The following is a 25,926-nucleotide window of genomic DNA, read 5'->3' on the forward strand; positions in this document are numbered from 1 at the left end:
CACTAGTAATACTGTTCCTATTTTGGAAGAATAGGTATAACGAGATAGTATAGGACTGGTTTCTCCAGAAGATATGAGTGTGTGTATGTAATGTACTATGTTTTTATTATACCTTCATTTTGCAATTTATGTGATATATGGATATGGTTATCCAAATTTGGATTACCGTATATACTCGAGTATAAGCCGACCCGAATATAAGCCGAGGCCCCTAATTTTACCCCAAAAAACTGGGAAAACTTATTGACTCGAGTATAAGACTAGGGTGGGAAATGCAGCAGCTACTGGTAAATTTCTTAATAAAATTAGATCCTAAAAAAATATATATTAATTGAATATTTATTTACAGTGTGTGTATAATGAATGCAGTGTGTGTGTATGAATGCAGTGTGTGTGTATGAATGCAGTGTGTGTGTATGAATGCAGTGTGTGTGTATGAGTGCAGTGTGTGTGTATGAGTGCAGTGTGTGTGTATGAGTGCAGTGTGTGTGTATGAGTGCAGTGTGTGTGTATGAGTGCAGTGTGTGTGTATGAGTGCAGTGTGTGTGTATGAGTGCAGTGTGTGTGTATGAGTGCAGCGTGTGTATGAGTGCAGTGTGTGTGTATGAGTGCAGCGTGTGTATGAGTGCAGCGTGTGTGTGTGTGTGTGTGTATGAGTGCAGTGTGTGTGTGTGTGTTGCAGTGGTGGGGGGGTGGGCAATTTTATTATTTTATTTATTATTATTTTTTATTATTTTAATATATTTTTTTCATTATTATTTCTTATTATTATTTTGTATTTAATTATTATTTTTATTTTCGTCCCCCCTCCCTGCTTGATATATGGCAGGGAGGGGGGCTCCTTCCATGGTGGTCCAGCGGCATTGGCAGTTCAGTGAGGGGGGAGAGGGGGGCTGGCAGAGATCTTACTTACCCGTCCTGCAGCTCCTGTCAGCTCTCTCCTCCTCCGTGCCGTCCGTTCAGCTCTTCTGTCAGCTCACACTGTAAGTCTCGCGAGAGCCGCAGCTGCTGAACGGACGGCGCAGAGGAGGAGGGAGCTGACAGGAGCTGCAGGACGGGTAAGTAAGATCTCTGCCAGCCCCCCTCTCCCTCAGTCTGTATTATGGCAATGCAAATTGCCATAATACAGACTATTGACTCGAGTATAAGCCGAGTTCCGGTTTTTCAGCACACAAAATGTGCTGAAAAACTCTGCTTATACTCGAGTATATACGGAATTATTAATTATTATTTTTTTTTATATTATTATTTTTTTTTTATTATTATTTATTATTTAATTATTATTAATTTATTTATTTTTTTATCTTTTTTTTTTTCGTCCCCCCTCCCTGCTTGCTAGCTGGCCAGGGAGGGGGGCTCCTTCCCTGGTGGTCCAGTGTCATTGGTAGTTCAGTGGGGGGAGAGGGGTGCTGGCAGAGCTGTACTTACCTTTCCTGCAGCTCCTGTCAGCTCTCTCCTCCTCCGCGCGGTCTGTGCAGCTCCCTCTGTCAGCTCCCAGTGTAAGTCTCGCGAGAGCCGCGGCTCTCGCGAGCCTTACACTGGGAGCTGACCGAGGTGCTGAACGGACGGCGCGGAGGAGGAGGGAGCTGACAGGAGCTGCAGGAAAGGTAAGTACAGCTCTGCCAGCACCCCTCTCCCCCCAGTCTGTATTATGGCAATGCAAATTGCCATAATACAGACTCTGACTCGAGTATAAGCCGAGTTGGGGTTTTTCAGCACAAAAAATGTGCTGAAAAACTCGGCTTATATTCTAGTATATACGGTATATTGGTAATGCTGTTTTTTGAATGGAAACACATCCATTAATGTATTAATTGCTTTAGAGGAAATGTATGTATTTTGTAATATGGAAAAACTTTGAAGAAATAAAAATATATATAAAAAAAAAAAAAGAAATTTGCCAGATAGGTTTGCTATGTTGCATTTGAGACCGTATAGCAGCCCTGGAATGAAACATAACCCCATCATGACATACCATATGTAAAAGTAGACAACCCACGGTATTCAAAATAGGGTTTTGTGTGTGTGATATATATATATATATATATATATATATATATATATATATATGTATGTATGTATGTGTTTTTTTTTGTTGTTTTTATTTTTATCATTTTTATTTTTATTTTAACGGAGTTCCTCGATCCCCCGAGGCACTCATTACAGGCAGAGCTTCGGAAGCCTGCCTGATGGCTTCCTATGCTCTGCCTCACTGACGGGCCCCCACATGGAGCAACATGGAAGTGATCGCTCCAGGGGCCACCGGCAGTGAGGGGGGTATTGCAGCAATGCCTCGACATCAAGGCATTGCTGTAATACCACTAGAGGGGATAAAAACGCCTAATCTAGGCCAAAATAATGGGCATTTCACCACTCCTGTTCGCAATGACACTGGAACCGTTGCTGCAAACGATCCAACAGAACACAGATATCACGGGGTACACATGGAAGGGCACGGAACACAAAGTGGCCGCTTACGCGGACGACCTTCTCTTCTTTATATCTAATCCACGGATCACGATACCATGCCTGCTCCTAGAATTTGGAAACATTTGGAAAAATCTCGGGATTCAAACTTAATCTATCGAAATGTGAAGTGCTTAATATAACCTTCCAGACGGAAGAATACACGGAATTGGGAGCCACCTTCCCGTTTCGATGGTGCGTGGGGAAGTGAAATATCTAGGCATATGGATAACTACGAATCCGCAAGAGCTCTACCGACATAACTTTGCAATCATCCTCCAGCAGATAACCCTAGACCTCGACAAATGGAGATACCAGCACATTACATGGCACGGCCGAATTGCCGTATTTAAGATGAATGTGCTACCGAGAGTCCTTTACCTGTTTCAGACAATACCACTGGTACCGCCGACAACCTTTTTTTCCACCCTGAAATCGGCAATCATACGATACGTCTGGAGAGGAGAATGGTCCAGATTGCGACACAAAATACTTTGCCTACATAGACTTGGGGGAGGCATGGCACTCCCAGACTTCAAGCGGTACCATCAAGCCGCCACGGTGCAACGGATTCTGGAGTGGCACGTAGCTGACTCCCCAAAGCAATGGGTGACTCTGGACAGAGGAGACTCACAGGCCAAACTTAAAGCGGCAGTGTGGCAAGGGGGATCGGGCCGTCGCAAAGACACAGACACTGATGACATGGAAAACGCTAAGGAAAAATACACACGTCTCCCCGATCCCTAGCCCCCTGCTCCCTATCACTCCCAACCCAGACATAGGGGGGGGGGGCATCCCTGGCCAGAGCCTGGATATTCCTGGAGGAGAGAGAATACATCCCGATTCACACAGCTCTCAATGAAGGAACAGTACGACCCCTTACGCAAATTAATGGCCGATAGACCTGGTACGCCAATGGCGTCCCTCCGACATATGCAGCTAACACACTATTATGAATCGCTCCCGTACAAAGAACAACTACATAGAGACCTCACCTGGTTCGAGGACCTATGCCATCGAGGAGCCACACTCGAAAAGGCAGTATCACAACTCTACAAGCACCTACTGGTGGGAGACACCACGAATAATCACACCTTCAAAAGACAATGGGAAGACCAACTAGGAGAACTAATGTCACCGTCAAAGTGGGACACAGCGCTCCTGTGGCAACACAAGAGCTCCTCCAGTTCCCACTACCAAGAAGCCAATTATAAACTAATTTCCATGTGGTACAGAACGCCAGTCGCCTTACACAGGATATTCCCGACGGCATCCCCAACATGTTGGAGATGTCAAGAAGAAAGAGGGACGGTGATACAGCTGTGGTGGGACTGCAGAATCATTACCCCATACTGGGGACAAATTCGATCAGAAATCAAGACAATTCTGGGGGATGACACGGAATGGTCCAAGGGACTGGCCCTCCTCCATATCACCTCTCAGTCCATATCTGGATACAAGAAGTCTATACAACGCCACCTATTGAACGCAGCCAAGGCCCTTATCCCTGTGTACTGGAAACGAACCGAGACCCCCACGGTTGAGGAATGGCACCATAGGGTCGGAGACATACAATTGGCGGAAGCACTGCAGGCATCTCTAATGGGTCGAGAGGCCAGGCACGCGGAGATATGGCAGCCGTAGTTCGTGTATAAGGCTAGAGGACAATAAACAACCCATGTGCAGCGCAAGGGCGAGGGACAGGGGCTTGGGAATCGACACATAACACCTCACGTTAGCACTTCCGGAAATATGATAATCCTAATACTAGGGGGATAGCCCCGAGGATAGCAATCTCAACATCAGACTAATGACACAGGCCCTAGAATCTACTTGAAACAAAGAAACAAAGTATATACACTAAGAAAATACACGTATACTGTGATAGCTCCAGGTGAACTTCACAACCACCTGTGGAAATGTATAGCAAATAGACAAAAGTGGAAACCACCCAGAATACGTATATTAGATAGAATACAAAGGGACAACCTGGTATAGATCAAATTCCCTTGAATGGAATCTGTGTGAAAATTGAAAAAACTTTCATAGCGTAAAAAGGTAAATATAAGTAGTGTTTAAAGTGAGATTAGAAATGCACTCACAAACAAACGATTATTCAGGCCTTTCACCCTCTCAGGGGTAGTGTGATGAGCAAAGATATCCTCCGACACGATATATGTGGATGTAAAAAATGCAATATAGTGAAGTATGTTTTATAAATATATAAATTCACATTTATTCATTGCACTTACAAATTAGCAGCATAAAAAAGGCATCTCTCCATAAACATATGGAACTCCTGGTGGTGATAGTCGAGTATCCACAATCCAGAGTCAGGGAGAAGATACAGCATTCAAATAAAAGTAAATAAAAACAAATATAAATACATAAGAAGTTCTGTAATATCCAACGCGTTTCGTCCTATTGGATGTCGGACTTCTTCAGGGATAATTGTAGATCCACTTCTGAGGGTTTTTATACCGTTCAACATTATCTTCTTGATCCGGTACACATGTAATCAAACATGCGTTCCACTGTGAACCGCAGAACTCCAGCGCGTAATACAAGGAGCTTCTCAAACAGTTCCGGGTAATAGTGCGCATGCGCGTAATGAACGCGCATGCGTCAACTGAAAAGACCGTAGCCTGTAGGGGACAAAAGGCATAGAAAGGCGAAAAAACGCCTGAGAACAAAACCGAGCACATATAGCTAGAGAATCTAATGAAGTGGCAAAATTGCCTATATTATTACAGTATACACTCTAAATATATCTCTGCATCTCAATATATATACACACATTTTATTTGTATTACGAACATAAGCACAAAATTAATATAAAGTATACTGCATAATATATAATATATATACATACAACCATATGTAAACATAAGGTTATAAATAGAAATGGATTTAAAATCCAACTAATATAAACCAAATTAAAGGGTCATGTGGCCCCATTATAAGTGTTTGTGTGCAGGATTTATGAATGTAAATTTAATTATAGGGTTCTTATATGTGAAGCAGAGAGTTAAGCTCAATTAAAGGGTCGTGTTTAACCCATCATATGTTATTAGTGGGCAAGGAATTATGTAGATTAAATTGATTATGGGACTTCCTATAAGTGGATCGGAAAATTAAACTATAGTAAGTTATAAATCTAAACATAGAAAATATAAAAAATATATAAATTCCACATATTTACATATAGGTTCATATATACATATAAGCAAAGAAAAACCATGGCATCCTATTGAAGAGACCTCGACAACAAAGAAAACCCTTAAGGAAAAATGATTAAGGAAAAATGATTAGATGAGACCTTGTAAATCTATTTCTTGGTTGAGTCCCACATTTAAGGTTTTTAGATTGAAAATCCACCAAGCCTCCTTCCTAATTAACTCCTGTAGTTTGTCTCCACCTCTCCATCCTAGTTGAACTGAGTCTATTCCATAAACTTGCAGAGTGTTCCAAGAGAATGAGGGACAAGAATTACAGTGTCTTGGTACACTATGGTCAATTTTATTTTTGCGTATGTTGTTGTGGTGTTCCAATATTCTGATGTGTAACTTTCTGGATGTGCGTCCGACATATTGGGCACCACAGCCACATTGCAATAAATAGATTACAAAAGTAGAGGAACAATGAATATAGTTTTTTATTTTATATGTTTTTTTCGTGTATGTACCAGTGAAATCTTGAATTTTCCTTTTGAGGTGTGTACAGGTAGAACAATGGCCACAGCTATAAAACCCTTGTACTTGGGTCTTAAGAAAGTTGTTACAAGAAGGAGTGATAGGTAATAGACTGGGTGCCAATTTGTTCTTTAGATTGCTAGATTTTTTATAGATTACTGTAGGAAAATCTGGTAATACATCTTTTAAGATCTCATCTCTCTTTAAGATGTACCAATGCTTTTTAAGGTTTTTTTCTACCTGTCTAGCTTGGGAATTATATTGTGTGACAAACGCAAATTCAAATTTGTTATTAGTATCTTTGTTGTTGCTATTATTTTTTTTTTTCCTCTATCTGTATTGTCACTTTTCTCCTTATTTTTATTTTTCCATCTGAATCTATTTTTTATTTTTTGCTCAGCTGTTAGTAGTTCCAGACCCTCTTCATTTTTGTTTATTAGCAATAATGATCTGTCAGAATTTAATATTTCAGATTTAGATGTCTCCATTTTTTGCACATTGTACCCTTTGTCAGTATATCTTTGTTGTACAATCTTAGACTGTTCTAGGAACATGTGGTTGTCTGTACAGTTCCTTCTGAGCCGGGTAAATTGGCTCTTAGGAATGTTGGAGAGCCATGGAGGATAATGGGTACTGGAGTTCTCGATGGCTGTGTTGCAATCTGTGGGCTTAAAATACGTCTTGGTTTTTAATTAAAACCAAGACTCAAAAGTTTGCGATAGGTTGTACTGGAACCCAGTGGAGGAAATTCTGCACATCCTTTTGTTTCGTTTTTTCTAAACTTTCCGCAAAACCACTGTTACACAGCTTTTTTACTGCATCCATCTGGCAGTGGAGTAGCGCATTCAGCACAGGCATTATGCTTGGATTTAAACGCAGCTTGTACGGTCTTTCTCTCCTTTTCTAAATCCTTAGGATATATTGGGTTAGATAGACATCTGCAAAACAAGAACCACCTTAACCCATTAAGGACACATGACATGTGTGACATGTCATGATTCCCTTTTATTCCAGAAGTTTGGTCCTTAAGGGGTTAAGCTACAATTCCATATAATGTATAGGCAATATAGATAAAACAGAAGCCTTTAAAGAAAAGATCATTTAGTTTATCTGAAAGGCCTCTGAACCGTGTGGGGGCGCTGGTGACGCGGTAGACCCTCCAAGGACACCTTCCATGCCTGTCCTGAGGGACTGCACAGCATTTATCAGCACCCAAATTGAATTGTGTGCCAAATTTTCGAAGTTCAAAATTGAGCATGCGTTCCACCGCAGTGCCCAAGCGCAAGTCTTGCATCACAGTCAGATGTCCGAATGGGACAAGAATTAATACTGAAGTTTCTGGGCTTGAAACAGGTATTTAAAGGGGAAGAAGGGGATATTTAAATTTTAGATATTTATTTTAGTCGGTTTGTCCCTAAGAAGATATACAGCTCCTCTCATATAAGCCCTATTTGTTAGGAAAAAAATATATATGTACAGTGAGGGGAAAAAAGTATTTGACGCCCAGAAAAACGCATGTCAAAAGAGTTATAAATTGATTTGTATTTCAAGTAGTGAAATAAGTATTTGATCCCCTATGAATTAGCAAGATTTCTGTCTCCCAGGTGTCTTTTATACAGGCAACAAGCTGGGATAAGGAGCACTCTCTCTAAAAGGGAATGCTCCTAAATAATCTCAGCTTGTTATCTGTATAAAAGACACCTGTCCACAGAAGCAAGCTATTAATCAATCAGACTCCAAACTCTCCACCATGGCCAAGATCAAAGAGCTGTCCAAGGATGTCAGGATCAGGATTGCAGTCCTATACAAGACTGGAATGGGCTACAAGACCATCGCCAAGCAGCTTGGTGAGAAGGTGACAACAGTTGGCGCGATTATTGGCAAATGGAAGAAACACAAAATAACTGTCAGTCTCCCTCAGTCTGGTGCTCCGTGCAAGATCTCATCTCGTGGAGTTTCAATGATCATGAGAATGGTGAGGAATCAGCCCAAAAATACATGGGAGGATCTTGTTAATTATCTTAAAGGACCACTCTAGTGCCAGGAAAACATACTCGTTTTCCTGGCACTAGAGTGCCCTGAGGGTGCCCCCACCCTCAGGGACCCACTCCCGCCGGGCTCTGGGGGGAGGAAGGGGTTAAACTTGCCTCTTTCTCCAGCGCCGGGCGGGGAGCTTTCCTCCTCCTCCTCTTCTTCCTCGCGACGTCATCGGCTGAATGCGCATGCGCGTCAGGAGCCGCGCTCGCATTCAGCCGGTCGCATAGGAAAGCATTCATAATGCTTTCCTATGGACGCTTGCGTGCTCTCACTGTGATTTTCACAGTGAGAAGCACGCAAGCGCCTCTAGCGGCTGTCAATGAGACAGCAACTAGAGGCCCTGGAGGCTGGCTTAACCCTCAGTATAAACATAGCAGTTTCTCTGAAACTGCTGTTTATAAAAAAAAAAAAAAAGGGTAAAAGCTAGCTGGACCTGGCACCCAGACCACTTCATTAAGCTGAAGTGGTCTGGGTGCCTAGAGTGGTCCTTTAAGGCAGCTTTAACCATAGTCACCAAGAAGACAATTGGTAACACATCTCTTTGTCAGTGGGCAAAATGTTCAAAATCAGCAGGGGATCAAATACTTTTTTCCCTCACTGTGTGTGTGTGTGTATATATATATATATATATGTTAAAAGGCCTGAACTTGTGGAGGCCTGAATTTGTGGGAGGAGTAAGTCCCCTACTTAAACTCCCAGCCCCTACTCACCTCTGCCGTTCAGCTGATTGTTTGGTCCCCATAGCAACCAGCACTTCCAGTTCCCGCCAGAATTTTTCTCGTGTTTCCAGCAGACAGACGTTCAGAACAAGCCCTCCGTCCGCTCGTAGCCTCCAAGCTGTTTTCCGGTCGAGGTACCCGGCTTCCGGTCTCAACACCGGCACGTACTCGTGAGTTAGGCGAAGGAAATAGCGTTCCGCTATTTTCCCGCCGTTCGGGCCTAAAAACGTGGGGGTAGGCTCCCTTTAAACTTAATCACACTATTACATGCTCGTTTAAACTAATCTACACTCGCACCGGTACTTTTTCTCATCGTTTACATATCGTTTACATATCGTTTACATATTCATACGTTATTCACGACTTAGCTTATGATTCCATGTACACAATAATTTTACCGGTATACCCCTCTTTACATGCGGTCACCCAGGACCACCTTATGTCATTTATGTTAAGTACAAACACGACGCTCCTACACATATGCGATTTGATCTTATTTAAATAGGCTACTGTATGCATTTAGGTCTATTTTAAATAAATCTACATCAGGTTACTATTTAATACCTACTCGTCTGTTTAGTGTTATATATTTTACTCATTTTAATACCAGCCTTTTCGATTTTCTATCAATGTTAGACAGCAATATGCATTTTACTAACCTTAATACTCCCACTACTATTATAAAATATACGGCTCGCTACCCTAAATTTTCTGTAAAACGACACATATACTAATAAATACTTTGTCTAAACAGTAAATACACCCGGAACATTAAAACACATGTGCTAAAGCATTTCTCATATAATCACGCCGCCACATATTTTTGACTTTACAGAATACTTCGGTTTCTCACTTTCTGAGCTAAAGTTGATAGTTTCAAGGCCTTTTTCTTTACAGGAACAGGTACGGTATTTTATCACTCTTTGTCTTCACGGTCTAAGTAAAATTCATTTAAATATATAAAATTAAAATACAAAATTCATTACATACCATTGCACCTGTTGTTAACTATGTATATTTTGTTCAGTCAATCCTTAAGCTCCTGAAATTAACCTAGGCTTCCACCGGTCTACACTGGTAACCTACTACGTCCATACGAAATTTCTGTACGTCCTACCAAGGTATAGTCCTCTAATTTCTACTTACAAATCTTCATACAAGACCTCACGTAGTCTCATCATCTCCTTTCTGCTTTTTCAGAAGCTTACGCCCACGATACGTTAATCTCGTTACTTTATTTTTTCTATCCAGACATACGGTCATACGGCCTCCAGGCTCTGGATCATACACCAAATCCTGACCCGGTACTCAGCCATACCTTCAGGTACTTACGCCCTTCCCAAATACGTCCATTTTCCAACCCTAGGCCTCATTCAGCCTTCTCAAAAAATAGAAAAAATCATCCCAATCAAACTCCATAAACATTCCAGATCCCTCAACGCAGGATCACGCATGCCGCCCCTATCAAAAAGAAAACAAATCATACGCCACCACGATACGTATAAATACATCAACATCTTTCTTAAATTCCCAGGATTCTTCAACGAGGACAGCTAGACGACAAGACTCACTACACTTAATCTGCCTAAAAGGTTCCAGAAACCATTTGCGTCCAGTTAAGGTTGGTATCCACACACCACTCCAGGCCACGCATTATACCCTTAGTATACAATCGAACTGGCTACAGGGTCTAGGCCTTACGCCTTAAGCTCACCCTATTAGTCCTAATCCTATCCTGCAAGGCCATCCATCCCCGCCCCACCTCAACACGGAGGTACGGCCCCACGCCCAAATCATAGTTAGAAGCCTCGCATGCCCTACTATAGGGCTCTAGTCAGGGCCTCACCCGTCACGGCCACACATTTTGATCTTTCTTTACTGTCACCGAGAGGCCAACACCCCGCCACCACGTCTGTGGCAATCACGTCATAAGCCAAATCATAGGTAGAGGCTCTCACCGCCACTTGGCATTAGCAGGGCCTCACCTACCAAAACATTCAACAGTTAAACTCTTCGCTTCGGCATCTAGCATTACAGTCCAGTTCTTCCATTTACCTCACCCCCCACACACCCCAAACTTCCGTACTCCCTCACTAATGTATCTTCGCATAATCATTTCCTTTTTAGAATGTTCCAAGAACCCATGCCAACCGAAGAACTGACTGAAGATATACCATTCACGCCAACCAGACCCGAGTCTCCAAGCGATTCTCTCACCCTTTCAACCCCCACGTCCTTGAGAGCATGGACTATTCCCAAAATTACGGCCGAACTTAGGCTCAGGGGAATCCCCTTCCCGACCACAGCCAGAAAGGCTGAACTTTATAGGCTACTGACCCACCAAGCCCCCGAGCCTAGGCCAGGCACTAGCTCTCAAGGACTACCACCAAGTTACAGCACGTCCAACCAGGATACCCTGGCAGAGATCTTGGCCAATCTTCAGGCCCTCAATAACAGACTATCCAAGGTGGAGAGCGCCATCTCCTCCCCAGGTACTACTGCGGTAGTCCCAGCTCCTATCACGATAGTCCCAGCCCTTATCACGATAATCCCAGCTCCTATCACGGCTGTACCCATCATACCTACATGCCCTCCCATACCCCCCCCCCCCCCTAGCACCAGGCACAACCATTACACCATTTGAGTCACCAGCACACTCCGTCCCTGACTCTATCAAGAAAGATATCTTAGACGGGAAGGACGTGTGTCTGGTGTCTCTGCTCATAGCCTCCCAGGATGTTCTTGAGAACAAGGCCTTCAACTATGGCGACATTTCTGTGGTACTCAAGACGAGGGATCCCAGGCTTAATAAAAAATTATCAATCCCACAGTTTGTGATAGCCTTCGGGATATATAGAGATGTTATTTGCACAGTGTACCCCCACAGGAGAGAGGAGTTAGACCTTTATCTGCACAAGGTGGTGGATCTAGGCATCAAGTACGGGGGCTCCTCGTTCTATGACTACCACAAGTCAGTGTCAGCGAAGGCGGCGACCCATCTAAAACAGTTCAATATCAAAATGAACTGGGGTCAGATGGACACTGAATTGTTCTGTCGCCACTTCGCTGGACTCAGGCCCCCGGCTTGTGCCATATGCAACTCGACATCCCACATGGCGGACTTATGTCCAGTCGAAGCAGATCCCACCACCTCCACACCCACCTCTCACTCTTTCACACCTCACTCTACTTTCACCCCCTACAGCAAGTCATCAGGTGGTCTTCGGGATAAGCTAGGTAGGCCCATCTCCTTTCTAGGGAAGGCGCAGGTGTGCAATAACTTTAACGCAGGCTCCTGCAGTTTCAGCGCCTGTAGATTATTGCACATCTGCTCCATATGTTTCAGGGCACATACTAAGACCATGTGTCCAGCCAGGTTGTCACCAAACAAATGACTAACCGACATAAACATCGACAACCTGGTTTTTTATCTAAGGTCTCACCCTAGCAAGCATCTGGTAGATTATCTCACCACAGGGTTCACTAAAGGGTTTCTCACGGGTATAGTTGCCATTCCCCCAGGTACATTAGAATGCCCTAATCTACAGTCTGCACGTTTAGACCCAGTCTCCACAGACTCCCTCATTGCCTCAGAAATCACCAACGGGTTTATGATAGGTCCCTTCACCTCTATACCATTTTCCTCCTGGCGCACTAACCCCATTGGCATCGCTACTCACAAATATTCTAATAAAAAACGTTTAATTATTGATTTATCGGCACCGCACTCCTCTTTTGTTCCTAGCATAAACGCACTCATTCCAGCAGACGAATTTTCACTTCAATACGTAACCATCGACGACGCCATACATTCCATAATTTCATCTGGTAACCGACCCTGGCTTAGCAAAACGGACATTACTAACGCTTTTAAATTACTACCCATGCACCCCTCACTCTGGCACTTACACGGTATTAAATGGCGTGATCTATACTACTTCTCTACACGACTCACTTTCGGTTCTCGTAGCAGCCCCAAACTGTTCGACATTTTCGCAGAGTCGTTGTGCTGGCTGCTCCTGAACATCACCAGGTGTCACTCCGTTATCCACTACCTCGACGACTTTTTACTTATAGAGCCAGGGTCAACATCACCCACATCAATCAAAAGCACTACTGCACTATTTGCCACACTTGGAGTCCCTTTGTCCCCAGCCAAAACTATAGGCCCCACTACCAAATTGACCTTTCTGGGGATAGAACTGGACTCGATTAACCTCAAAGCTAGCCTCCCTCACGACAAACTGACACGTTTGAGAGGGGAAATAGACTTGTTCCTGCGGAATGATGTTTGCACTAGGAAGGAACTTCAGTCCCTTCTCGGATCCCTGAACTTTGCCATGCGCATCATTCCGCAGGGAAGATCTTTCATATCCAGACTTCTTTGCCTGATGCACGGAGTTCCGGACTCTGGCACAGTTTCTTTGCACCCCCACGCCAAGGCTGACCTAGCTATGTGGGGGAAGTTTTTGAAAGACTGGAATGGAATCTCCATGTTTATTCCCCCTCTCTCCACCTCTTCACCCATCATCCACACAGACGCAGCAGCCAATACCGGTTTTGCAGCCATTTTCGGGAACCACTGGTTCAGGGGCCATTGGCCCACTGAGACGGATGCCTTGCCAGGATTCAGAGAGACCTCAGCTTTATTTGAAATCTATCCCATTGTGGCGGCCGCACACACCTGGGGTCATCTCTGGTCTGGCAAGGCAGTCAAATGCTACTCTGATAACTCGGCAGCTTGCGAAATCGTGAACAAAGGGCGATCATCTTCCCTAACCATCATGCGGCTGATTCGCAAGCTGACCTGGTTGGCAGCATCCGGCCAGTTTCACTTAGTTTGTTTTCACATCCCGGGGATTTACAACACGGCCGCTGACGCTCTTTCTCGTTCTCAATTTCAGGCATTTTCTCAGGCACTCCCAACGGCTCACCTACAACCATCCAGGACACCACGGTTCCACGAGCTAATCCTGGATTAAGCACACTCTTGAACCACGCTAGAGCACTCACTCACCAAGCATTATCACCAAACACGGCTATCACTTACAATAGGGCACTTAATATATTTAATAAATTCACTGCAGAGTTCGGTCTACAAGGTGACTTCTCTATTCAAACCATGGTGGCTTTTGCCTCCTTTTGCCACCTACACCTAAAACTATCCCACAACACCATTAAACTCTATCTCACGGGGGTCCAGCACCACAGCCTCACCCTTTTCCCTAACAACACGCCTTTCCTTTCTTCATATCCCATCAAAAAGGTTTTGAAAGGTATAACTAAGGTTTCACCTCCACTCTCTACCATTAGATTACCTATAGATGGGCCTATCTTCAGGTCACTTAGCAATCTCCTTGACACAGCCCCATTCGACATCGGCACTAATACGGTGATTAAATCTGCTATATATCTCGCTTTCTACGGTTTTCTCAGACCTAGAGAGTTCACCGTAATTTGCCAAGGAGATATAAAGCTAAGTCTTAAAATATCACACCTCACTAAGATAGAGGATCACTACCAACTTTCGATCCCTACAACTAAAACCAACCAATCACTACATCCTACTATAATTCCTCTCTTCCCTACTGATAATGCCTGGTGTCCGGTAAAAGTATTAGATCACCTACGGTCATCTCTGCACGATCACCCACAGGACTCTCCGCTCTTAACACTACAAGGGCACCCGTTAACCACCGCTAAATTGATGGTTCATATCAGAATTTTGTTAGCTAAGCTCGGACACAACCCGACGACATTCTCTGGGCACTCCTTCCGTATAGGAGCCGCCTCTGCAGCCTCTAGCACTAACACACCGGTCCATATCATCAAGAGACTGGGACGGTGGAAATCCTCCATATATACGGCATATATTCCACAGCCAGAGAGAGCTTCGCCAAGCTTTTAGGAACTTGGTTTTGTAAAAAAATGCAATAAAGTGTGTATTTCTCAAATTTATCTTTTGCCCTCTTTTATTTACAGGCCCACTCGTACGTTGGTTTTTCGGCACACCACAACCAACTTTGCTCACAGTTACTATTCATTACGTATTTAAATTCCGAGCACAAATATATATATATATATATATATATATATATATATATATATATATATATATATATATATATATATATATATATATATATATATATATATATATATAAAAAAACAAAAAAAACAACGAATCTTGCACTCCACCTGTCCAGTAGTTCAATGCCCGGTGCTTGTCAGCCAAAATATACAGCAATTTCCAAAGATAGCACTCCAGGGTCTTGATAAAAAATAACTTTTATTTTCCTTGCTAAAATGACAAAGTGTCAACGTTTCAGCCTGATCCCCCTCAGGCTTTCGTCAGGACATACTGTGCAAATACAAAAACCCCACATTATATACCCTAAATAAAATGTTAACTCACCACACTTGTGACACCTCTGACTCCATGGACGCCCGGACCGGGACTGCCGCGGGCTACCCGACGTACGTCCGCAGCCGCACGGCGTCACGCTCAATCACGCGGCCAAGGGTCATCACCATGGTGACCTATACTAACATCAATAAACCACATATGGGTCTCGAGTAAAAACAATACACATAGCTGATTCGCGCTGGGGAGATGAAAACAATCATTACGATCGAAAGGCACCCCACTGGCAGTACAAAATGCTGGCTACTGAACTAATATCCACCTCCAAAAAAAATATATGTAATAAGCTCTGAAATCACTAAGCTGTGAGAATAACAAAGTTTAAAGTAACTTATGCAGATGCAAGATAAGAGCTTTTGCTTAAAGGAAATTTATGCCATAAACCTCGATAAATTAGGCATAATAATGATTATATCTGAACTGATCGTTATAAGGAAAAAGGGGAAAATCACCTAACTGGTTTGTTAAACATATTAGATTTTAGTTCACAAGGAACATAGTGAATGGGACTGAAAATTTTAAATGGCGGTAACTTATAATGTTCCCCAGTAGTTTCAATAAGTTCCATCTTAAGTCAAGGAATCACCAATTACCTAAACCGCATAAACAGTACCCCACTGATTGCCGAGGTCTATCTGCATATTAACCTTCTATCAAAAAATAGCATATCGTCATCGTGATGAAAATAAAATTCAGGGATGAAAGAACAATATCATACAAGAAATCAACAAATACAAATACAACACCATTTTTATGCCACCATGGGATCCAAGAGAGGATGCCTATCCCTCAGGGTGGGCATCTACTTCTCATCCCATCTTTGTGGCTTCTTATGTAGATAAACGTAGTATTTTAAAGAGAAACATAGGTGTATATGTCTAACCCCCAGAGTGGACATAACACACCCCATCTCATCCATACTACTTAGATAGTATCCCCATTGGATTTGTTATAGAGAAAACCGTCCTCCAACCGTACTTTCAAAAAAAGGAGAGAGAGCTTGTTATAAGAATGCAGATAGAGTATATTTCTCATTTAAACCTTCAGGATAAACTGTTCTCAAAGTCCTAATCCAAAATAGTTCACGTTGTAACAACATTTTCTTGCGATCCCCTCCTCTCCTAGGTGGTGGTACATGGTCAATTGCCATGAGTTTTAAGGTCGGTAAAGTGTGACCTTTCTCCAAAAAATGTTTGGCCACTGGCAAATCCGATTTCTGATCTCTGTACGCCACTCGTATGCTGGATCTATGGTTACGAATGCGTTCTCTCAGGGGCAGGTCGGTCTTACCAATGTAGGTAAGCCCACAGGGACACGTTAGCCTGTATACTACATAATCCGTGGTACAAGTTAGTCGATGCCTGGTGATATACTTTTTTTCCTGTATGAGGATGAGAGAAGAATTTTCCCGATAGTATGTGTCCACACGTGACACAGCCCAGACATTTATAACAACCCAGGTTCAAAGAGCCCTGTTTCTGCTCATAACAGTGTATCGGGTCTGTCTTGACTAATAAGTCTTTCAAGTTCTTATTTCTCCTATAACACATCATGGGTCGCTCACGAAATGGTTCTGGTAACGAAGTGTCATTTCCCAAAATTCTCCAATTTTTCTCAATCATCTGTTTAAATTTTGGGGAAGCTGTAGTATACGTGGTTGGAAAAACCAATCTTGTAGTTGATGAAGCCTCTGGCTCGACCTGTGTTGTATGGCACCTATCAAGGGCTTTACGTAGTATCTGATCACTGTAGCCCCGTTGATGGAACTTATCCCACATCATTTTTAATTGTTCCTCAGCTTTATTTGGATCCGAATTATTCCTCACCACCCTCAAAAATTGTGAATATGGTAGAGATTGTTTAAGGGCCTTCGGATGGAAGCTATTCGCATGGAGTAAAGTATTGCGGTCAGTAGTTTTTGAGTAGAGTGTGTATGCCAACTTGGTGCCTTCTCTCATAACCCTTACATCTAAAAAATCTACTGTATATGGATCTACCGTCATGGTTAATTCTACATTCGATGTGCATGAATTGATGTATTGAACCATGGATTCTACAGTTCTGTTGTCACCCTTGATGATCATAAAGACATCATCGATGTAGCGGCCGTATAGTAAGATGATATCCTTAAACGGCTCCAATATGTATTGTGTTTCAAACTCAAACATGAATCCATTCGCATACATTGGAGCCATGGCCGCTCCCATAGATGTTCCTGCTGACTGTCTATACCAATCAAATTCAAAACGAAAGTAGTTCTGTGTCAAAACCAATTCCAGAATTTGCATGACGTATTCAACTGGAGGACCCATGTACTTGTCCGAGGACGAAATAATCCGTTCCATGGCCTGGACTCCCCCTGAATGGGGTATGATAGTATATAAATTTTTTACATCACATGTCACCAGTGATATTAACCCGGCTGGTAAGGAAATCATAGAAATCATATCAATGAAGCTGGGTGTATCCTTGATATACGTTGGAAGATGTTGGATCGTTTCCTTAAATAAAAAGTCGAGCCATTTAGCCAAGGGTTCTAAGATGCCCCCTACCGCCGACACAATTGGTCTCCCCGGTGGGTCTTGTAGATTTTTGTGCACCTTGGGGAGTGTATAAATCACCGGTGTCCTTGGGTTTGATTGGTGTAAAAACTCCCAGAGGTCCTGATCTATAAACTTCTGTTCCAGACCTCTTGATAGGATGGTATCGATCAAAAGTTTGACTTGAAACGTAGGGTCACCTCTTAATTTCAAATAAGTTTGGGAGTCAGATAATTGTCGCATTATTTCACACCTATATTTTACATAATCTTGGATGACAATTCCCCCACCCTTGTCCGCTGATCTAATGACAATATCCTTGTCTGTAGCCAAGGACTTGATAATTTCTCGATCCATTTTGGAACAATTGGAATGATAGGAATGAGTGATCTTTAAATGGTCTGTGGTTTCCTTTTGTACAGATCTTAAAAAGCTTTTGATAGAAGCTTGGTTCGGCAAGGGGTCAAAAGTGCTTTTCTTTTTGAATCTTATCTCATCCAAGGGGGTAGATTGGTTCTTAAAAAAATCTTTGAGCCGCAGAGATCTGCCGAATTTATATAATTCAACTTCCCAGTCTAATGGGTTGGGTTTAGCCGTGGGGACGAATGACAAACCTTTACTCAGCAAGGTAATTTCAGCCACTGTTAATATCCTGGAGGATAAATTGAAGATAGGTATTATCTCCTCTGTCGTGGTGGTCTTCCTTTTACCCCAGAAGGTATGTCCCTTCTGACCTCGTCTGGTGACCGCTCTCCTCCTTGCGTAGCTTCTTTGCTTTGGTGTCTGGTCTGTATACCCTGACTGGCAGGGTTTGAAACCTCTAAAAAAGGCTGAGCTTGAAAATTGTTCGCCCCTCTTCCTCTATCCCAACTGTTTTTATCAGATTCTGAGCTGGAATTACCTGAAGTTTGATCAATCGTATAATGCCTAGGTTTGCGAATAGGTCTTCTCTTTCTCGCAAATCTAGGTAAATCACTCGTGCCGCTGAGCCACCTATAAACTCTGTGTTCCTTATAGTCTGCTAACACTTTTTCTTGCTTTTCCTTTTTGAATCTGATAAGGTCAGTTTTATAGCTTTTTACGTTATTTTCCAATTTTAACAATGTAGATGTAGCTTCCTGACTAGCCAATAGTAATGCCTGTCTCGTTTCCAATTCAGTGATCCTCCTCCTAATTTGAATCAGGTCTTCCTTCACGTCCTCTATAATCACTAACATCAAGTCCAATGAACACTTGTTGAGGACTGAGATCCACTTTTTGCACACTGCTGGTTTCAATCTACCAATCGTGGGCACATTGCTAACCCTAAAACCTCTTGGGATCTGAAGTTTACGGTGATAGTCAGATAAAAACAATCCGTGAAGATCCAGATCTGTTTCCCTCTTTTTTAATTTCAACAATTCAAAATAAATGTCTCGTAGTGAGGTTGTATTGGGGAGATCCGAAGTGCTAGTTTCCCATCTAATTCTATCTGCATCGGAGTCACTGTATTGCCAGATTTCTGCTTGCTCAGCGCATCCACCAGCTAATGTGAAAAAATCATCCATTGATATAAAATTATATCATGAAAAACCAAAATAATGTAGGGATAGCGTACTTCACAAAATATAAAAGTCAAAAAATCTTAATCCAATTTTGTAAATAATAATCCTAACTCAGAATAGTCTGAGTGAATTAATTCACTGGGGGTGCATAGAATAACAGCTATGGCACATGCTGAAAAATACAAAAAAACAACGAATCTTGCACTCCACCTGTCCAGTAGTTCAATGCCCGGTGCTTGTCAGCCAAAATATACAGCAATTTCCAAAGATAGCACTCCAGGGTCTTGATAAAAAATAACTTTTATTTTCCTTGCTAAAACGACAAAGTGTCAACGTTTCAGCCTGATCCCCTCAGGCTTTCGTCAGGACATACTGTGCAAATACAAAAACCCCACATTATATACCCTAAATAAAATGTTAACTCACCACACTTGTGACACCTCTGACTCCATGGACGCCCGGACCGGGACTGCCGCGGGCTACCCGACGTACGTCCGCAGCCGCACGGCGTCACGCTCAATCACGCGGCCAAGGGTCATCGCCATGGTGACCTATACTAACATCAATAAACCACATATGGGTCTCGAGTAAAAACAATACACATAGCTGATTCGCGCTGGAGAGATGAAAACAATCATTACGATCGAAAGGCACCCCACTGGCAGTACAAAATGCTGGCTACTGAACTAATATCCACCTCCAAAAAAAATATATGTAATAAGCTCTGAAATCACTAAGCTGTGAGAATAACAAAGTTTAAAGTAACTTATGCAGATGCAAGATAAGAGCTTTTGCTTAAAGGAAATTTATGCCATAAACCTCGATAAATTAGGCATAATAATGATTATATCTGAACTGATCGTTATAAGGAAAAAAGGGGAAAATCACCTAACTGGTTTGTTAAACATATTAGATTTTAGTTCACAAGGAACATAGTGAATGGGACTGAAAATTTTAAATGGCGGTAACTTATAATGTTCCCCAGTAGTTTCAATAAGTTCCATCTTAAGTCAAGGAATCACCAATTACCTAAACCGCATAAACAGTACCCCACTGATTGCCGAGGTCTATCTGCATATTAACCTTCTATCAAAAAATAGCATATCGTCATCGTGATGAAAATAAAATTCAGGGATGAAAGAACAATATCATACAAGAAATCAACAAATACAAATACAACACAATTTTTATGCCACCATGGGATCCAAGAGAGGATGCCTATCCCTCAGGGTGGGCATCTACTTCTCATCCCATCTTTGTGGCTTCTTATGTAGATAAACGTAGTATTTTAAAGAGAAACATAGGTGTATATGTCTAACCCCCAGAGTTTTTCCAACCACGTATACTACAGCTTCCCCAAAATTTAAACAGATGATTGAGAAAAATTGGAGAATTTTGGGAAATGACACTTCGTTACCAGAACCATTTCGTGAGCGACCCATGATGTGTTATAGGAGAAATAAGAACTTGAACGACTTATTAGTCAAGACAGACCCGATACACTGTTATGAGCAGAAACAGGGCTCTTTGAACCTGGGTTGTTATAAATGTCTGGGCTGTGTCACGTGTGGACACATGCTATCGGGAAAATTCTTCTCTCATCCTCATACAGGAAAAAAGTATATCATCAGGCATCGACTAACTTGTACCACGGATTATGTAGTATACAGGCTAACGTGTCCCTGTGGGCTTACCTACATTGGTAAGACCGACCTGCCCCTGAGAGAACGCATTCGTAACCATAGATCCAGCATACGAGTGGCGTACAGAGATCAGAAATCGGATTTGCCGGTGGCCAAACATTTTTTGGAGAAAGGTCACACTTTACCGACCTTAAAACTCATGGCAATTGACCATGTACCACCACCTAGGAGAGGAGGGGATCGCAAGAAAATGTTGTTACAACGTGAACTATTTTGGATTAGGACTTTGAGAACAGTTTATCCTGAAGGTTTAAATGAGAAATATACTCTATCTGCATTCTTATAACAAGCTCTCTCTCCTTTTTTTGAAAGTACGGTTGGAGGACGGTTTTCTCTATAACAAATCCAATGGGGATACTATCTAAGTAGTATGGATGAGATGGGGTGTGTTATGTCCACTCTGGGGGTTAGACATATACACCTATGTTTCTCTTTAAAATACTACGTTTATCTACATAAGAAGCCACAAAGATGGGATGAGAAGTAGATGCCCACCCTGAGGGATAGGCATCCTCTCTTGGATCCCATGGTGGCATAAAAATGGTGTTGTATTTGTATTTGTTGATTTCTTGTATGATATTGTTCTTTCATCCCTGAATTTTATTTTCATCACGATGACGATATGCTATTTTTTGATAGAAGGTTAATATGCAGATAGACCTCGGCAATCAGTGGGGTACTGTTTATGCGGTTTAGGTAATTGGTGATTCCTTGACTTAAGATGGAACTTATTGAAACTACTGGGGAACATTATAAGTTACCGCCATTTAAAATTTTCAGTCCCATTCACTATGCTCCTTGTGAACTAAAATCTAATATGTTTAACAAACCAGTTAGGTGATTTTCCCCTTTTTCCTTATAACGATCAGTTCAGATATAATCATTATTATGCCTAATTTATCGAGGTTTATGGCATAAATTTCCTTTAAGCAAAAGCTCTTATCTTGCATCTGCATAAGTTACTTTAAACTTTGTTATTCTCACAGCTTAGTGATTTCAGAGCTTATTACATATATTTTTTTTGGAGGTGGATATTAGTTCAGTAGCCAGCATTTTGTACTGCCAGTGGGGTGCCTTTCGATCGTAATGATTGTTTTCATCTCCCCAGCGCGAATCAGCTATGTGTATTGTTTTTACTCGAGACCCATATGTGGTTTATTGATGTTAGTATAGGTCACCATGGTGATGACCCTTGGCCGCGTGATTGAGCGTGACGCCGTGCGGCTGCGGACGTACGTCGGGTAGCCCGCGGCAGTCCCGGTCCGGGCGTCCATGGAGTCAGAGGTGTCACAAGTGTGGTGAGTTAACATTTTATTTAGGGTATATAATGTGGGGTTTTTGTATTTGCACAGTATGTCCTGACGAAAGCCTGAGGGGATCAGGCTGAAACGTTGACACTTTGTCGTTTTAGCAAGGAAAATAAAAGTTATTTTTTATCAAGACCCTGGAGTGCTATCTTTGGAAATTGCTGTATATATATATATATATATATATATATATATATATATATATATATATATATATATATATATAATATAGTTTCAATCATTGCCAAGTCAATAGCAATAAAGTATGATACATTGTTAAAGGGACACTGTAGGCACCCAGACCACTTCATCTCATTGAAGTGGGCTGGGTGCAGTGTCCCTGTCCCACTTAGTCCTGCAATTTAAAACATTGTAATTCCATAGAACTGCAATGTTTACATTGCAGTATTAAGTCTGTCTCCCGTGGCGGTCTACCAGACAGTCACTAGAAGAGTTTCCTGCTTGCTAGTCGACTTTTGGTTGCCTAACTGATGCTGGACGTCCTGACGCTCTGCGTGAGGTTATACAGCATCAGTTAAATCCCCATTTAAAAAAATAATAATCAGTGATTCAATGCTTTGCTATGCCGTCCTAATGTGCTTGCGGCACTCGCCTTGCATGTTTATTAGCCCCCCCTTTTAATACCGTGAGGGAAATATAGTGCTAGGAATAAAGTTTTGTATTCCTAGCACTATAATATCTCTTTAATGATGCAGGATTTAAAAAATTGAGTCTTTAAGAGATCAGATAAACCTTATATTATCAGGGGTAGGCAACCTTCGGCACTCCAGATGCTGTACACCATGTCTCCCCTGATGCTTTGCCAGCATTATGAGAGATGTAGTCCTCGGCATCTGGAGTACCGAAGACTGCCTATCTCTGCCTTATATCATTGGAAGAAGGTATTAATCACGTTACAGTGACTACTGCGATATTAGTTGCTACAAAACTTTTTTAATTACATACCAGATATCTTAACAGAGCTTAACCATTGTTTCTTTGTTTTTTTGGACCATTTTTGTTAGTGTAGGCGTGTTTTGGTTGCCCCATTGCTCCGCTATGGTGCATCTGGTGGCGAGAGCTATTTTCGCCACTAGTTTATTTTGTGCCCTCAGTAGTTGGGGTTGGGGTTTTGAGAGTAGCCATGTCCAGGGGTCCATGGGTACGGTCTCGTGCAGTATTTTAGAGGTGAGGTCGGCAACCGCCTTCCAGAGGTGGGAGCTGTGTGGGCATTGCCACCACATATGGAAATACGTGCCTTGTTGGCCGCATTTTTTCCAACACGTGTCTGTTTGGGCTATTCCCATTTGTTTGAGTCTCAGTGGTGTCAGGTACCATCTGAGCATGGTTTTGTAAGCCTGTTCCTTATGATTTACGCATATGGTAAGTGAGGCGGTCGCTTCCCATATGCTTGTCCAGACTGTTGGGTCATCCGGTGGGCCTATGTCTCTTTCCCAGGCCTTCGTGTAGGTGAGTGTGTCTGTTGGGGAATTGGCGTTTAGTTGGGAGTATATCAAGGAAATTTGTCCTTTGTGTGTGGGGGCATGTAGGCAATTTGTCTCGAAGCGTGTGAGTTTTGTATTTGCTGTTTTTGTGTTCTGGGGTTCCATCAGGAAGCTGCGTAGCTGTAGATATCGAAAGTGATCGAATGTGTTTAGTGGTGTGGTACACGGGAGTTCTGGGAATGGTATCAGCTGCTGGTTTCTGTAGAAGTCCCGAAGTCTGGTTAGTCCGTTGTCCTCATAATGTGCATAGTCTCGTGGAGTCATGCCTGGGGGGAAACGTTTGTTTCTGAGGATCGGGGTGAGTGGTGATGGGGAGTTTATGAGGGGATGGCGCGCGTTGGTTCTGTCCCATACTTGTAGGGATGTGGTTAGAGCAGGTGTTGTCGGGGGGAGATCTGGTCTGTCATTTTTGGGGAGCCAAAAGAGGAGGGAGGGATGGTCTCTACCTAGAAGGTTGTGTTCCAGATCTACCCAGAGTTTTGTTCCCGGGGGGGAGTGGAGGTGTTGCACCTGGGCCAACTGGGCTGCTTGGTAGTATTGCATGAGGTTGGGGAGACCTAAGCCCCCGGTTTTCACTGTTTTGTACATTGTTATCCGTTTAATCCGTGGTCTTTTGTCCGCCCAGATGAATTTGTCTATTTTTGATTGGAGGGCTTTAAAGTCCAATCTAGAGATGGGGATGGGTAGAGTCTGGAACAGGTATAAGAATTTGGGTAGGAGATTCATTTTTATGGATGCGATTCTGCCCAGCCAGGATATGTGCATGGGTTGCCATCTTTGCAGGTCTGACATGGCTCGTTCGATCAGTGGGGTGTAGTTTAGTGAATATGTTTTGGATAGATCTGCTGGAATGTGTGTGCCCAAGTAGTGAATGCTTTGTTGGTTGTATCGAAATGGATGTGAGCGGATTATTTGGGTCAGGAGTGGTTGTGGTATGTTGAGGGGGAGGGCTTCTGTTTTATCCAGGTTCAGTTTATAACCTGAGAGGTGGGCGTACTCTTGAAGGAGCGTGAGGAGGGGGGGTAGGGAGTTGGTAGGGTCTGTGAGTGTCAGGAGGATATCATCTGCGTATGCTGCGATCTTATATTCATCTTGTCGAACCTTAAGGCCCTGGATTTCGGGGGTGGAGCGGATGAGTTGTAGTAGAGGTTCTAGGGAGAGGGCAAACAGGAGTGGGGAGAGCGGGCAGCCTTGTCTGGTCCCGTTTTTTATTATGAACTCATGTGGGTTGGTGTTGGGGAGTAGGAGAGCCGCCGTGGGGTTGGAGTATAGGGTCGTGAGGGCTTTGATGAAAGTGTCAGGGAAGTGGAATTTTTGTAGAGTGCAGAATAGGAAGGGCCAGAGCAAGCGATCAAACGCTTTTCAAGCGTCCATTGAGAGTAGTAGGGTGGGGGTGTCCTTGTGTTGGGCTCTCCATATTAAGTCTATCGTGCGTCTGGTATTGTCACAGGCTTGGCGGTTGGGGATAAATCCTACCTGGTCTGGGTGTATGAGTTTTGGGAGGAGTCGTTGAATCCTGTTGGCCAGTGTTTTTGTGAGGATCTTAATATCCGTGTTGAGGAGGGATATTGGGCGGTAGTGACCAGGGTCTAGGTGTGTTTTGTGTGGTTTGGGGATTAGGCAGATGTTGACTTTGAGCATTTCCGGCGGTACCTGTTCGCCTTCCATTATTGAATTGCAGAGAGTGGTCAGATTGGGAATCAGTATGGTGCTGAATGTTTTGTAGTAGAGGCCTGTGAAGCCATCGGGACCTGGGCTTTTGTTGGGTTTTGTGTGTTTTATCGTGAGGGCTATTTCTTCTTCGGTGATTGGGGATGCGAGAGAGTCCCGTTCCTGGTTTGTGAGTGCTGGGAGGGGGATTTTTGAAAGGAAGTTATGTATTTCTTGTCCTAAAGTCGGGTGTGCTGGGGTATGGGTGGGGCTGTGGTTGTATAGTTTAGTGAAGTACTCGACGAATATGGAGGCTCTTTGGTCAGGGTCGTTGTGGGT

At 42.9% G+C, this 25,926-nt stretch overlaps 1 protein-coding gene across 1 annotated transcript in view; it reads left to right on the forward strand.

Moving 5' to 3' along the window:
• Positions 1 to 25,926, forward strand: part of RNF20 (ring finger protein 20) — an 88,919-nt gene that overhangs the window by 13,657 nt on the left and 49,336 nt on the right. The window lies entirely within an intron of this gene.

This window comes from Pelobates fuscus, chromosome 10, assembly GCF_036172605.1.
Source record: "Pelobates fuscus isolate aPelFus1 chromosome 10, aPelFus1.pri, whole genome shotgun sequence".
Taxonomy (NCBI): Eukaryota; Metazoa; Chordata; class Amphibia; order Anura; family Pelobatidae; genus Pelobates; species Pelobates fuscus.